This window comes from Conger conger, chromosome 15 (genome assembly GCF_963514075.1).
Source record: "Conger conger chromosome 15, fConCon1.1, whole genome shotgun sequence".
Taxonomy (NCBI): domain Eukaryota; kingdom Metazoa; phylum Chordata; class Actinopteri; order Anguilliformes; family Congridae; genus Conger; species Conger conger.
Genome location: NC_083774.1, coordinates 15,487,533 through 15,502,238, shown reverse-complemented (window position 1 = coordinate 15,502,238; position 14,706 = coordinate 15,487,533). Strand labels below are relative to the sequence as shown.

At 47.6% G+C, this 14,706-nt stretch overlaps 1 protein-coding gene across 5 annotated transcripts in view; it reads right to left on the bottom strand.

The window, feature by feature from the left end:
• Nucleotides 1–14,706, bottom strand: part of peak1 (pseudopodium-enriched atypical kinase 1) — a 134,180-nt gene that overhangs the window by 70,950 nt on the left and 48,524 nt on the right. The window contains exon 3 of one of the 5 annotated variants that reach the window (XM_061221892.1): nt 12,498–12,562. The exons of the other annotated variants lie outside the window; for them this stretch is intronic. The gene's annotated coding sequence lies outside the window, so the exon portion shown is untranslated. The remainder of the gene's footprint in view (nt 1–12,497; nt 12,563–14,706) is intronic. 5 annotated transcript variants of the gene reach the window in all.

The following is a 14,706-nucleotide window of genomic DNA, read 5'->3' as shown; positions in this document are numbered from 1 at the left end:
TCTGTGTGTGTATCTGTGTGTGTATCTGTGTGTGTATCTGTGTGTGTGTGGCGAATTGCAAGGGGGAGGGGTAACAAAAATTTATTCTCATTTGCTTCCTAAAAGAACCTGGTAAAATAATCAGGAGAACCATCCTCCTTGTGAAGTCAATGACTGCATATGGTCATATTATCTGATGGAAGGTCTCATACAAACATACGAAAAAAGACTTTGTCTTTATCTGGAATAAATGCACGTGTATAAATCTGTATGCACATGTATATATGGCGTATGTGATTAAATGCAGCAGTTGCTTAATGCTGAAGGAAACCTGATCATAAATCTTGCAATATTCATGTAAAACTGGTACTCCATCAACTACGGTATATGACATATTGAACACGAGCAAAAAAAACTGCTACATTTTAACAGCCCTGTCTCTGACCCAAACCTGGTTTACAGGATGCCGTGGGCTCATGAGTAAAAGTTGTCACACTGTAGTTGTGCATAGTGCTGTAAACTTTAGCTCGTTATCATGGCAGAAAGCGGTGCTGGTAATATTTCTGTCATGACCTGAGGTTATACGTGTATGAGCCCAAGAAGCCTGACCAAACAAGATGTCATCGTGAAGATGCCTTGCTGCATTCGCCAATGGTAGGTTTAATTTGCTTGGCAAACTGAGAGTTGCTGCTACTATTTTTATGTTAAGGTACATAGCGAGCGAAGCAAAAAGACGTGTCTAGCTAAGATATCTTCTTCTGCAGTTAACTTTACCTCTTGGGTCTCATTTCCCAGGAACTCTGCTATTTTTCAATCACAGAATACGGTTACTCTTTTGCAAGAAAACATTCAGACTCGGATATCCCCCTTTCAATGAATTAAAGTTAGGTTGCCTGCTGGCTGGCTGAACAAAAATAGCATTTTATCCAGGAACTCAAGCGGAGTTGTTAATATTGCTTTGGCACTAATGCCATGGCTGACAGTGCCCTGAAGATATGCATTATTGCAAATTCATGGTATGCTGGTCAACCTTGGCTTTAAACAACTGAATAACAGCAGGAGGCTACAGGCTACAGGAAACACTTTAAAACCTGTGTCCTTGCTGGTGATGCCAGGCAAAGCTTTCCTGCGGAGGCCTAGTTTTCCACATTTCATTCACATCTCGAGCCTCATACACATGAATAAATAACGAGGCATCCGAGCAGACTGTCCTTTGTCAGTCGGTCACAGAAGAACCGCAGTGAGAGTCAGCCTTGCTTGCATCTGCATATTATTACCCAAAAAAATTAAATGCTCCCAGTGCACTTGTCAGACACTGAGACGGTGGCTGAAAAATTGATCGTCTGTGGTTTCGAAACACTTTTTATACATTCCATCAAATTTGCTCTGTTTGAACAAGCGGGCTTGGGGTGCATTTTTAACACACACTTCACAAGCGTGAATACCTGAAGCATTGATTATGTGACACCGCTGCTGGGGAACTGATCTGAGGAATGCGTCATCGCTGCATGTATGAGGTCTGGGGAGGTTCTGAGAGCAAGAGGAGAATTAGAAAGTCAACACTGCAGAGCAGTCTAGTTATGGCGGAGCGAGGTTTCAGCCCAAAAGAAGTGGTCTTTTGATTCATCCAGACGTGAAGGTTGCCAGCCCTTAATGGGGTTCTGTAGACGGATCACGAGTCCAAATGCACTCCAGGCCCCTCCCTTCCTAAAAAAAGGGGTATGCTGGGGTCCCTGAGAGCCGTGCAGGCCCCTGCAGTAATCCCCGTTTGGCTCCACGAAGCTTCAGTCTGCAGCCTCTAAGTTCTCCCAGGCTTTCCAGGAATATTCTGGAGACTAAGCAGTTTTTTTTCCGGTTCGGTCACTTTGTCAACTGAAACTCTTGGCAGTTAGAGGACACCCTAGCTGATAATATAAACGCGATAAGAGCCAATTCTACTTCCAGATCTGGGGGATGATTTTGAAAGTGCGTGTGTGTTTGTCTTTGCGTGTTCGGCGTTCAGGCGTTCACACACAAGGCAAATATTTTCCACGCACTTATCGCTAGGGCTGAGGCTCTGGGGGGGCATTGAGGAGGGGGCAGTTGAGAGTTGAGATGGGGTGTTTATCCATTGAGGAGGGGGCAGTTGAGAGTTGAGATGGGGTGTTTATCCATTGAGGAGGGGGCAGTTGAGAGTTGAGATGGGGTGTTTATCCATTGAGGAGGGGGCAGTTGAGAGTTGAGATGGGGTGTTTATCCATTGAGGAGGGGGCAGTTGAGATGGGGTGTTTATCCATTGAGGAGGGGGCAGTTGAGATGGGGTGTTTAGCCATTGAGGAGGGGGGCAGTTGAGATGGGGTGTTTAGCCATTGAGGAGGGGGCAGTTGAGATGGGGTGTTTATCCTGATGGGTCTGTGTTTTCATTCCGCGTGACCTTCCTCCAGGGCGAGTGCAGTGCATTAGAGGAAGCTGGGCCAATCGATACACTCCGGATACACAGCCATGCAGCTTTCAGCTCATCAACGGGCAGAGAGGATACCGCCAACTCCCAACACGAACCGCCGGCGACTTTAAAGGCATGATGAAACCCTCACTTTCCCCAAACACCCAGGCCCCCTTTAACAGTTTAGGCTGAAAAATTTGACCAACCGTTGCTCCTTATTATTCAGCTAAATATCGCCAAGGCACTCTTCTCAATTCAGAAACGGCATTAATAATACAGCATGTCTACTGAGGAGATCTTTAAACACATCCCACCAACGCTACAAACCTTTCTCACGGTTTGAAACAGGACGTGCCAATTAAAGCCAGCCAGCAAGTGAGTAGTACAGTAACAATCAAAGGGTGTGAAATAATAAATTAGGAGCAGACTCCTTCCTTATTTTTGAAAGAAAACTGGAACAGGTTCATTACTAGCAAGTGGCACTGCTAACAGAACTTCAAAGGAGCAGACGGAGGATGGCTAAGCTCCATGTCAGTGATGGAGACTGTACTCTCTCTGTCCCAAACTTTGGAGAGAATCCCTCAATTATCTCGAGTCTGTAAACAGAGGGCGCAAACCTTCACTGTGAATAATTCACCACCGACATTAATGAGCCAGTGTAGGCCACAGGAGACGGTGATGCAGGTTTTCCTTTTTGAAGCTCGCAGCCTCAGTAGCCCGTAGCTGGTGTGGAGTCTGGAAGTTGTGAGAGTTGTTCAGCCATGGTATTGTGGAAAATAAGTATTCATCAACCCCACCGCTGAATGGGGAGAGGCCTCACTGACCTGACTATGTCCACCGGTCTGAGGGTGAACCTTTATGAACTCATCAGTCAGGACCTGGCTTTCCTCTAGCATGCTTTAATGCTCTCGTTACCAGGAGTTTCTCAGCTACCTGAACCTTCATCTTCACAGCCGTACACAATAACCACCCTGATGGCAGCACCATCCATGAACACAGGAACCCTAATTTAGTACCCTAACCCAAGCACTAAACCATTACTTGCTCATTCAATTTCTAATGTTAACTACAGTACCTACCCAGAGTCCCCCCTGAGTTTCTGCTTGGTTTCCAGGCATTTGTGATGATTTGCTGTGTAACGAGTAAATAGATGTAAAACTGAACCATTTTAAAATGCACAACTTTAATTAAAACACATAAAAAACATTTTCTTCAGATGAGCAATGTAATATGCTTCAGATAAAACAGCACGCTTTGTACTTTTAGTAGTTTTATCACTTGATTTGTGTTCAGCAATTTCTGCTTTGTGTGACTGAACACCATCCTGCCTCCAGACATAAGCCTGTATGTTTCTGGGGGGGAACATAAAAGAAAACTATTTGTGTGTAAATAAGATTTCTTTTAACCCTTTAATGTGTAAGAGTTTTTTCATTTATCTTTTTCTAAAAATTCTTAGTCAGTGTTTTAGAACTTTTCAATTACCAGTAGTGGTTGTTGCATCAGCATTAGAATGTACAGTTCAGACCATTCCAATAACATATTTGTGTTCATGAAACCAATAATGTGCTATTAGGGGCCACATGCATTTCAACTTTGGTGTTGTTCAGTGCATAGGGAAAAGTGTTTTGATTGGCTGGCTTTGGTGACTGACAGCGTATGTCAGCACTGCCCATTGTGAGGGCCCTGAAGTCTCAATCTCCCATCACCACTGTCAGCAGCCCTTGGAAGGCGGGAGGGGAGACAGCTGTCAGCTGTCACGCATCACCGTGGCAACAGCAGGGTCACAGAGGTCACATGACATCACCGTCCTTTGAAACACGACCTTGTGGGAGAGGGCGCATGCAAAGAGGGTCATATCTGGGACATCAGTCCGCATTCTTGTGGTTATAGCCCGGTTTCAACCAACAATAGCCGTCCATAGCTTTGATCCGATTAAACGCAAGAATGTTTTCTTCACAAACTAAAAGTTTGACAAGTTCAGTAATCACCAAAGTTAAAAAAATCATTTAAAAAAAGCAACCCTTGTTTGCTGGAAGAATTTTGATCAAACCCAGGCTAACGTGTCACCTTCTTAGTTGTTGCCATGGCGATGTTACAAGCAGTGGGAGCTGCTGGGAGAGCGAGTCTTCATGGCCCACATAATGGGTGTGGCTACCATGCTGTCAATCACTGATTCATACTTACCCAAGCAAAATGTGCTGTCCATAACAAAACTGTGATTGGTTCAAACTAACGAGTCACTATCAGTTCTGCCCATTTCTGGGTTTACAAATCCTCTCTCCCATAACAAAATGACAGTGCCTTTCACCACCTATTACTTCCCATTACCCATTACAAAAAATATAATGCATGCATGTATAATGCAAAGTGTCACTTCAGCGTAAAGGTTAACCACATTGAACAGATGGTTCAGATATTTTCTTTTCTAATTTGAAGGCCAAGTGAAAATGCCAGCAGAATTCACAGAGGCAATCATATCAGACGAACACTGGTGGTAGACTTCATCACTCAAACATCAAGGTAATCCAATTCAGCAGGCAGATGGTACTTGCTGTCAACAAGTGGTTTTTAAAATCCGTTTTCCGGACACTGATTAAAGCCTTTCATTTTTTCCATTGAGTTTCACTGTAAAGAACGGACTGTTCTGAACAATAAACTATGTATGTTCAGTTCTACAGTTTAACTGAAAATTAGGGCAACACTTACAGAACCAATAAAGATTGAAAGGAATTCATATTTTCGAGATGAATCATCGTTTAATGGAATTCCTAACCTTGTTAAACAAGCATCCTTCTTTTTGATATTAATAACAGCTTCATAATCCTGAAATAACATTTCACTGGAACACAAAGAATGATAACATTGGCTTAATTTAATTAAAATCAGGCAGGAAACAGATATTTCAAAAATGCGTTATTTAAAAAACAGAACCCCCCTAAAGAAAAAAAAATATATATATATATACTGTATATTGCACAACCCTTTGCTCATTCAAGAAAAGCAAACACGCCAGATAGTCTGCGAGCAGAATTAAATAAAATATACGCCAAAACAATCTCAACTTAATTTATAATTCATTAAAGCAGCGGCTGGGGAGGGGAGCGTCAGGGTGGAAATTAAAAAACGTGTCACGTAGCTTTGCAAGCATTCAGTAGTGACACTGATCAGCGCTGTGACTGAGACTGATGCAGTGACAGCCAAACAGAGCGCTAACGGAAGTGGCACGTGCGAACGCCTCGTTAGCATCCCCCCCTCAGAACGGCAGGCACGCTCTACAACACAGCCAGTCTCCAGACCCCGGCAAGCCCCCTCCGTCTGACTGTCTGTCCATCTGTCTGTCTGTCTGCCTGTCTGTCCTTCTGTCTGTCTGTCTGTCCGTCCGTCCGTCTGTCTGTCTGTCTCTCCATCTGTCTGTCTGTCCGTCGGTCTGCCTGCCTGTCTGTCTGTCCGCCTGTCCTCCCATCTCTCGGTCTGTCGTGTTTCACGCGCGGAAGTGCCAGCAACAGTTGCTCTGAGCCGGCGCAGGAGAGAAGAGAGAAAGGCGCAGAAAAAGAAGAGTGTAACTTACGGAGGGGTAGAGACGGCGTGCGGACTCGGCATCGGTGCGGAGGGAACAGTTAGGCTGAGGCTGCAGGGGGAGGGGCCGGGCAGAGCGTGCTACACTCGGCCTCACCCCCTAACTGCCTCCCCACGCCTCCCCACGCCCCCCCCCTCCCCCCCCCTCTCCACCACTGTACTGTACATCCGTCGAATACCCGAAACCCAATACACCCGCGCTTTCTAACAGGGTATCAATAATTCAGCTACGGCTAAAAGCTCCGATATTAAACAGGCTCGGACAAAGGAGGGGGGAGAGAGTAGGGTACGAGCACAGAGCTGGAAAGCCGGAGAGAGAAGAGACGGCGAGAGGGAGAGAGAGAGAGTGAGAGAACGAGGGAGCAGGAGAGAGTGAGAGCAGGCAAATGAGATGAGAGGAAGAGAAAGAGAGAGAAATTGAACTGAGAGAGAGAGACAGAGAGAGAGAGCGAGAGAGAGAGAAAGAAAGAAAGAAAGAAAGAGAGAGAGCACATCTGCAGCGGTCTCCCAATGGAACGTATCAATTTCATAATGACTCTTAATGAAGCACTCTTACGCCACCAGCTGCCAGAGTCACGGTGGGCAATGGGGTGCAGGGGGCCACACAGGCGGAGAAGGGGGGAGGGGGGGCCGAAAGGGTACTACAGCCACTGGCAGCAATCTCTTGTCCCAATTCTCCTCAGAAAAATAAGCCCAAATCCTGGCCAGTCAATCCATACACATCACATCTCTCTCCCCCTGTAGAGACTCCCCGATCATTCACCAGACTTGGTCTCAAACACAGAGATACTCCCCTGATCAGTCACCAGACTGGGTCTCAAACACAGAGATACTCCCCTGATCAGTCACCAGACTGGGTCTCAAACACAGAGATACTCCCCTGATCAGTCACCAGACGGGGTCTCAAACACAGAGATACTCCCCTGATCATTCACCAGACTGGGTCTCAAACACAGAGATACTCCCCTGATCATTCACCAGACTTGGTCTCAAACACAGAGATACTCCCCTGATCAGTCACCAGACTGGGTCTCAAACACAGAGATACTCCCCTGATCATTCACCAGACTGGGTCTCAAACACAGAGATACTCCCCTGATCAGTCACCAGACTGGGTCTATCAAGAAGCAGGTTTGTGCTGCATAAACTGCGACTCCCGTCGCTTCCTTATTTGGGAGTTGCGGCTCAGTCTCTGCCCCTTTGTCTTTTTTCACTTTCAGTTTCCTCCTTTCTCATTTTCCTCCTTTACTCCTTCTCGGCACAAAATGGCCGCTCAGCGGATCTGGACGTGAATCTCACCCCGCGCCCGCACGGCGGCCGTTGGCCGGTTCCGTTGTGTGGAGACCCTGCGGGAACGGAGCGCTGATGAGGAGCGGACGCCAGCGGCAGGCGCGGGAACGCCGTGATGTAACAGGAGGTCCGGGGCCCCGGTCCCACAGCCAGGCTTATTCAGAGCAGAGACGCAAAGCCAAAATCAATACCCCCCAAAAAAGGGTCTATTAAAAATACATCTAGCTTTGCTTTTAAATTTCATATCTATAAATAAATCATAGACTGGTCGCACGCTGGACAAAGCTCTGTGAACCGAGGAGGACATTCTATTAGTCTTCAGAGGCAAGTCGTTTATCACGCCATCGTTTCGGAGCTGATTTACATTTCGCCTCCGAAGATTAAGGGGGCATTTCTTTTGCCCCAGCCTGAGCCATTTTTCTCATTTGGACTCATCCAGGAGAAATGCCCGCCTCCCCCCTCCCTGCGCTGAACCAGACGAGAGAATGCCTTCCAATTCTGTAATGAACAGATGGGAAAGGGCTGGCAACGCTTTTTTGAAAATAACTGACCATCGGCTCAACCAAACCCGCTTAGCTACAGCTGCGTTGTGAGGAAATGGCGGTCTAGCAGTGTCCACCATTACAGACCCCGTCTTGCTGTAGTTTCGTAGGTTCTGTTGGGCTCTGAATCCTGACGCACAACTCATCATATGCCAGAATGAACTTCTCGTGAGCCTCCATGTTTGTAACGGTTGGATACTTCCCAAAAAGTTAAAGTCTCTCTAAACTTTTTCCATTTTCCCAGACAGTGTTGAATGTCTGAAATGGCTTATATCTCTCCTCTCTGTATAAGTAGCCTACCCGGAGTTAAACCCAATCCGAATAGGACTCAAAATGAAGAAAGAGCAAAACAATCTAAAATCCATTACCTCAAGATAACTGTTAGAACTGAAATGAACCGAAATGAACTCCAAGTTAGCGACTAAACCTGAAGCATAATTCCTAAAAGCTTAATCGTTAATTTTGCTCTCCATAAAGCTGCACAAATAATAAAAACACCTGCATATTAAAACATTAATTTTTCATTTTTCATTAGAATTAAGTTTTTCTTCATTCTAATTACAGTCGTATGCAAAACTGTGACCACCCCTGGTCAAATGCCTTTTACAATTAATATCTCCGTGAACAGAAGCGAACCTAATCTCTAAATGGTTAATAAAGTTAATCATGACACATTTCTGCAAATTTCAAAGCAAGATTTCTTTTCATTTATAGTTTCAAAATAAAATAAAAAAAAGGAAAAAGTTAGTTATTACCTTGTAAGACCTCCTAGAGCAACTATAACAGTTTGTAAACACTTCCTGTAGCCACTTTGGAAGAGTTTTTCAGTTCTTGCTTTTGCCAATTTTTCCCCATTCCTCCTGGCACAACATCTCTAACTCAGAAATATTCTTCGGCCTCCTTGCATGTAAGGCATGTTTAAGATCTCTCCACAGATTTTCAATAATATTCTAGTCTGGGGACTGTGGTGGCCATTCCAAAACCATCAGTCTTTCCTGGAGCTACTTCATGGATGATTTTGAGGTATACTTTGGATCACTGTCTTGCTGGAATACCAAACCTCTCTTCAACTTCAATCTCTGAACTGACCTTTGAACATTCAACTCTAAAAACTAAATAAAAGGCAATGTTGCTTTAAAATGTGCAGAAAGGTCTCGTGCAACATTTACAGTTCAGGTTTGCTTTTCCCTCCATACAGATTCATTGCAACCCACACTTTTTATACACCCCACTGTAGTACAATTCCATCCCCCCCAAGTGGGTGTGCGTGTGGGGGATCCATTCCAAAAAGCCCTGGTGATTGAGCTGAGCAAACAGACAGACAGCCAAAACTCTACATAAAGAGGTGAGCAGTGGCTGATGGGATACAGGAGTGTTTGACATGTCCCACTGAAACTGTCAGTTGTGTTTTCTTGTGCCTGGGTGCTCCTCAGACTCAGACACGGTCAGACTGCTGAGGTGATGCTGGGCTGGGGCTCCGGGACTCAATCACACACAGCTGATACCTGAGCTGAAGACCGGGGGGTTTCGCCACGAACGCACCGTATCCCTGGCAACAGGGCCCGGCCAGAGGGGCCGACGGCAGCATCAATCACTCCTGCGTCTTTCAGCAGGGATTATACACCGCTGTACAGTCCATAATCCTGCGAGACAACACACACACACACACACACTTGCACAAACACGCACAAACACATGCATGCGTACACACACCCGCACAGGAAACCTACCTACAATAACATCACCTCAAAAAACCCTATGACTATCACATCTCTTGTTTCATACACCACTAAATCACTGTGACACCCCAGACATACCATACCGTCCCTCCTTTCCTTTCATACCTCCTGTAATATGGGCGCCTCACCCGGTTAAGACACTGTTCTAGTGCAGTGATGGGCCCCGCCAACTGGTTTTGAATCCAAATTGTAGCAGTGGCAACTGTGGCCAGTAGCCCTGCAGGGTGGCACTGGGGTTGGCTCAGGCATCGCCCAGGGATGGGATTAAATTAGGTAGAAGGGGAAAGTATATAAAAAAAAACAAGGGCACAAGCGCAAGGTTCTTCCAGGAATGCTACACAAGACAGACGAGCAAGGCACTCCTTTACGCCTCATGGGAGAGGAAAGAAGGTTCCGGAAATATTGAACTGCAGCAAGACAGACGGGGCTCAGGGAAAACTGAACCCAAGGGAGCGGACACCTCGTCATGTAGACTCACCGACCAGCCCAGGCTGCAGCTCCCTTCCAGTCGGGTTATATCCACTGTAACTCACACTGTTGGATTTGCACATGCCCCATTAGGGATTTGCCGGTATTGCCCTTTGTAAGGGAGTGGGGGGGGGCGTAACCTCCCTGTGTCTCAGATACCAATCCCACCTTCAGTAGCATGAGCCAAAGGCTAGCCTGGATAATGGCTTCAATCTCTCATGCCGCCCCCGTTCTGACAAACCCTCAGCCGCTCCTCAAAAGACCACATATCCTTCTCACTGTCTGCAGCCTTCCAGCTGAGGAATACAGCAGAGATGTGGGATAACCACTCCCCCTCCATCCCTTTGACCCCCATTAGCGGAGGGCAGTAAATAAGGAAGGACGTGGTTCTACGGGCAGACATCAAACGTGCTGCAGGAGGGAGGGCAGCATAAATACTGAAGCAAGGGCATCGGGTGACGTCAACCGACAGCGTGCCCGCATGCCTCCCCATCTCTTTATTGAAATAAGTGATGGATGGGATGAGGGACACTCCCTCAAAATCAATCTGTGAAGCCCTCGGCCGTTTCTCATTAAGCTCTGGCTTCCATACATGGATGACCTGCCTGTAACCAGCAAGCTAGCGTGACAGTAAAGGTCTTCTCCGTGACTTGCTTTCAGCCACACTGACGACGCAGCGCACTCAGAGACGATATGACGAGCCAGCGAGCACGTCCGGCTCAAAGCACGGAGCTACGCGAAGCAGGATGGCCGTCTTCTCGTTTACACCAGAGACCCGACCCTGACGGCTCATTACTGCCTTTAATTATTCAATTAAATTAAGATTAGCAATGAAAACCCAGCGCATCCCCACTGCTAAAATTCCGAAAGCACATTTTGTGAAAGGTGCCGATGGAGAGAGGATTCGAGTTATGCTGCAGAGATGTTTGTGGTGCCAGCTGGAGGCCTCGAAAGGCTGCGGAGATACCAGCTCATCTGAGAGAGGCGATTTCCTGCTGCACTGACCTATGAAAGCCCCCGTCTCTGGAGCTCACAGCGGGCTTAGGGCCAGAGAAGCCCTTCTTTCATTCTGTGATTGATTTAAGTCCCGGCTGCAGCGTATCGCAGTTCCCAAACACCGCTACGGCGAGGGGGCTTTTGATACGTTTTCGTTTCGTTCCCTTTCTTCTTGTTTATCAGGCCTTTGCATGGAGCTCCCTGGATTCCCTCCTCCAGAAAAGCGTGTCTGTGGTAATCTGGCGAAGGCGTGTGGGGAGGCCTCCAGCCCACAGCCCCGTCCCCGCCTCTTCTCTTCCCAGACCCCCCCCTCCCTCCCACTGACCGACGGGGCGAGAGACGTGCAGACGCGCTGAGCCCCGTGACGGATTGGGAACGGGACAGGGTGAGGAGGCGGTGAGGGCCGGCAGGGCGGCGTGTGGCAGGGCTTGGCTGGGTGGGAGGGTCCCGTCAAACGGCAGCTGCCAGGAAACGCGGACAAACAGACCTCTCAGAGGACAACGATTCCCCCCTCCTTCAAAAGGCCCTTTACACTGGAGCAGACCTCAGAGAAATCACTTAAGACCTTGAGCATGGCGGCCAGGTTGGGAGGAATGCTGGCATTTGGCTGCACCTCTCATAATTTGAATGCAATGTAGCCACAGGCTGCCAGCCCGTGATTTCGGCCAGGGAATTCATTCACAACACAATGACTGCCTCCTGTCCGACCCCAAAACCTGGCCACCACCTCTTCCTCTCCCTCTCTCGCTCTCCCCTCTCTCAAAATCTCTCTCTCCCTCTCAATCAACACACACCCATGCCCCTTGCATCGGCCAATCCTGCACACGGTCACCGTAACAGTTAAAACAGTTGAAGGTCCAGTCCAGGCAGTCTTCACAATCTCTCCCACACGCTCGCTGTAGAGTTTAACAGGGGCTCCCTGAAAGTCGATCACACCTGCAGCAGGTTGGTCTACATTTCCTCTTTCTAGCGTCACGCTCAGTCCCAGGTGGACCCAGGTGCAGCAGCACCACCGTTACGGCTCACAGCAGCTCAGCTCCCAGAGGCCATCGGCTCAAATTAATTCACATGGAGGCCCAATGACAACACATACACAGCAACAATATCCATTTAAAATGGTCTCCACTGCAGTACGTTTTGTACTATGAGAGTACATCCAGTCTGTACTGGACTTAGGAGAGCTGGATGAACATGCAGTGTTTTCTTGACTGCAACGCGGACATGAATATCTTTTGTCAACGGGTAATGCTTCAGAAGCATAGGTCAACTGCCGTCAATATTGAGAGGTTGTGTAAGAGGTTTGTGAAAGACTGAAGATGAATGCTAACCATATTATCTAGGGCTATGGAGGAAGACATTTTGAAATGCGCAGCATGTTGAATGTTGAGCGTGAGGTGGGGGGGTGGGGTCACTTGCATTAATGGATGGAACACGTTTAATCCCCCTGGGGATTGACTGTGGTTAGTCTTACATCCTGTCAATTACCTGCTGTGCTGTAAGAGGATTTGTCCCTGTAAGTGGGTTCCCTGCTCACACCTCCCGTTCAACCTCTGGAGCAAGACAGAGAGAGAGAGAGAACAAGAGTGTGAAGCGTGAGGCTTGCTGGATGATGAAAGGAAGACGAAGCGATTAAAAAACAACTCTTCCTTCCCCTCCAACCCCCCCGACTCCCCCAGGCTGACTGTGGGAGGCACTGGGGTCAACAAGGGGTTGTGTTCTGGGAACTTGAGTTCAGCTGAGTGCTTGAGTGCAGGAGAGCTACAGTCCAGGAATCAAGGGTCCATTTCTAACCGCTTTACCTCATAGCTCTTACCCAAGCCAGGGAACCACTGGATGAAACCATTACCGGCCATTACTGTACGAGTTTACCCCCTTCGTGAGCCTCCTCTGGTCGGCCTGTAGCGTAGTGGTTAACGTACGTGACGGGGACCCGTAAGATCGGTGGTTCGAATCCCGGTGTAGCCGCAATACAGCTGTTCGGCCCTTGAATGAGGCCCCTGAACCCTGCATTGCTCCAGGAGTGGATTGTCTCCTGCGTAGTCTAATCAACTGTACGTCGCTCTGGATAAGAGCATCTGCCAAATGCCATTAATGTAATGTAATGGTCCTGTACTGTGCACCTGTGTGGACCAGCTGTGGAATTTAACTCCCACCAAATACATATCCATGGCTATCACAAATTGGGCTAGAGTTATGCCTGCTTAAATTGTAGTCACTCTTCCGCTGTTTAGCCTGTGATTGCAACTCCATGTGGTCAATCAGCACTGTAATATTTGTTCAGTGACTGTAGTCCAGTACCCTGCTGCTGATAGTCACAAGTGGTTTCATGGTGTTACTGAATCTGTTTGTTATCTGCCTTTTTGCAAGAAGCCACACCAACCGCCATGCCCGCATTTGGCCAGTTAGCGAGAAAGGCGGAAGAGGTGGAAATATTTTGCCCACAGACAGACAGACAGACAGACAGACAAAGAAACTGCTACAGTTCCGGTATGGCACAATTACACTGCAAACCAGCCAGTAATTTTCAATTTGCGAGTCACAAGTTTCAGGAATTCTCATACATCATGTTGGTCACAACACAATGATAACTGAACCACTGTTCTCGCATAACAAACCACGGCTGCCATTTTAAGTTGGCACATTCAGGATTTTCTCTGACACTGAAAACATCACACACAGTAATTCCTCCTTACTCACATCACAGAGCAAAGATACGAGCCCTATGAAGGAGCTGGACTGCTTTAAAAGGTTTATTGAAAAAAAAAAAAAAAAACCTTCTGGGGTCTCTCAACGCTTGCAAACCATAGATTCATCTCCTTACGGCTGTGTCTGTCCTCGGAGTGACTGGCCCTTAGACTACACTTCACAGCATTCATTTCCAGCCTCTAAGGACCAGGTGCAGGCCATGGATTAAACACAGCCTTTTCAAACTGAAAGGCCTTTGGAGTGCAGTGGGTATGATTACCCCGTTATGGAAGGAGAAAGGTTAAGCCGAGGTCTCTGCCTGAATATCAAATTCTGCAGTTCAGTGACATTTTGATTAACCGTTCGCATCCTCACAATCGGCTAACCGAGGCCCCTCCAGCCGGCACTCGTTTTGACAATGAACACCGCACCCTCCAAACAAGTTTACGCCGCCCCCGAATCATAAGCGGGACTGAAACGCGGTGGCACGTAGACCCCGGCCCGGCTTGTGTCGAGAAGGGCAGTGGACTGTCAGACCGAGCTTCGTCATAGGAGCCAAGTGACTGATGAACGCGGGCACAGGTGTGAAGCAGAACCATTGTTCAGCAGCCAAAGCCTACCTGGGACTGTAATCAGTGAGCACACTGCACAGACATACGTAGCAGAAGTGCTCCAGGACTCCTCATAGGGTAAATCGGTTCTGTACTGGATACACTCAATCACAATTTAGTGGCAGACAAAGGTCCACTCCCCACTGCAACTTCCATTGCAGCTGTTCTCCCATGATGCACTGGGAAGAGGTCAAACATTAAAATGTTTTGCCAGCTTGCTGACGCCTAGGGTTGCCAGATTCTGGACCGAAATGGCCGGTTTTCACATTATTAGGCGGGGTCCGGTTTGTGGTCCCAACTAAACAATATAAATGTCCGGTCTGATCAAGCTACAAGCCACCCTGACGCCCAAGTGTGCGCGTGCACAAATTCTAAAACAGGCAACCCTACCAATGTCC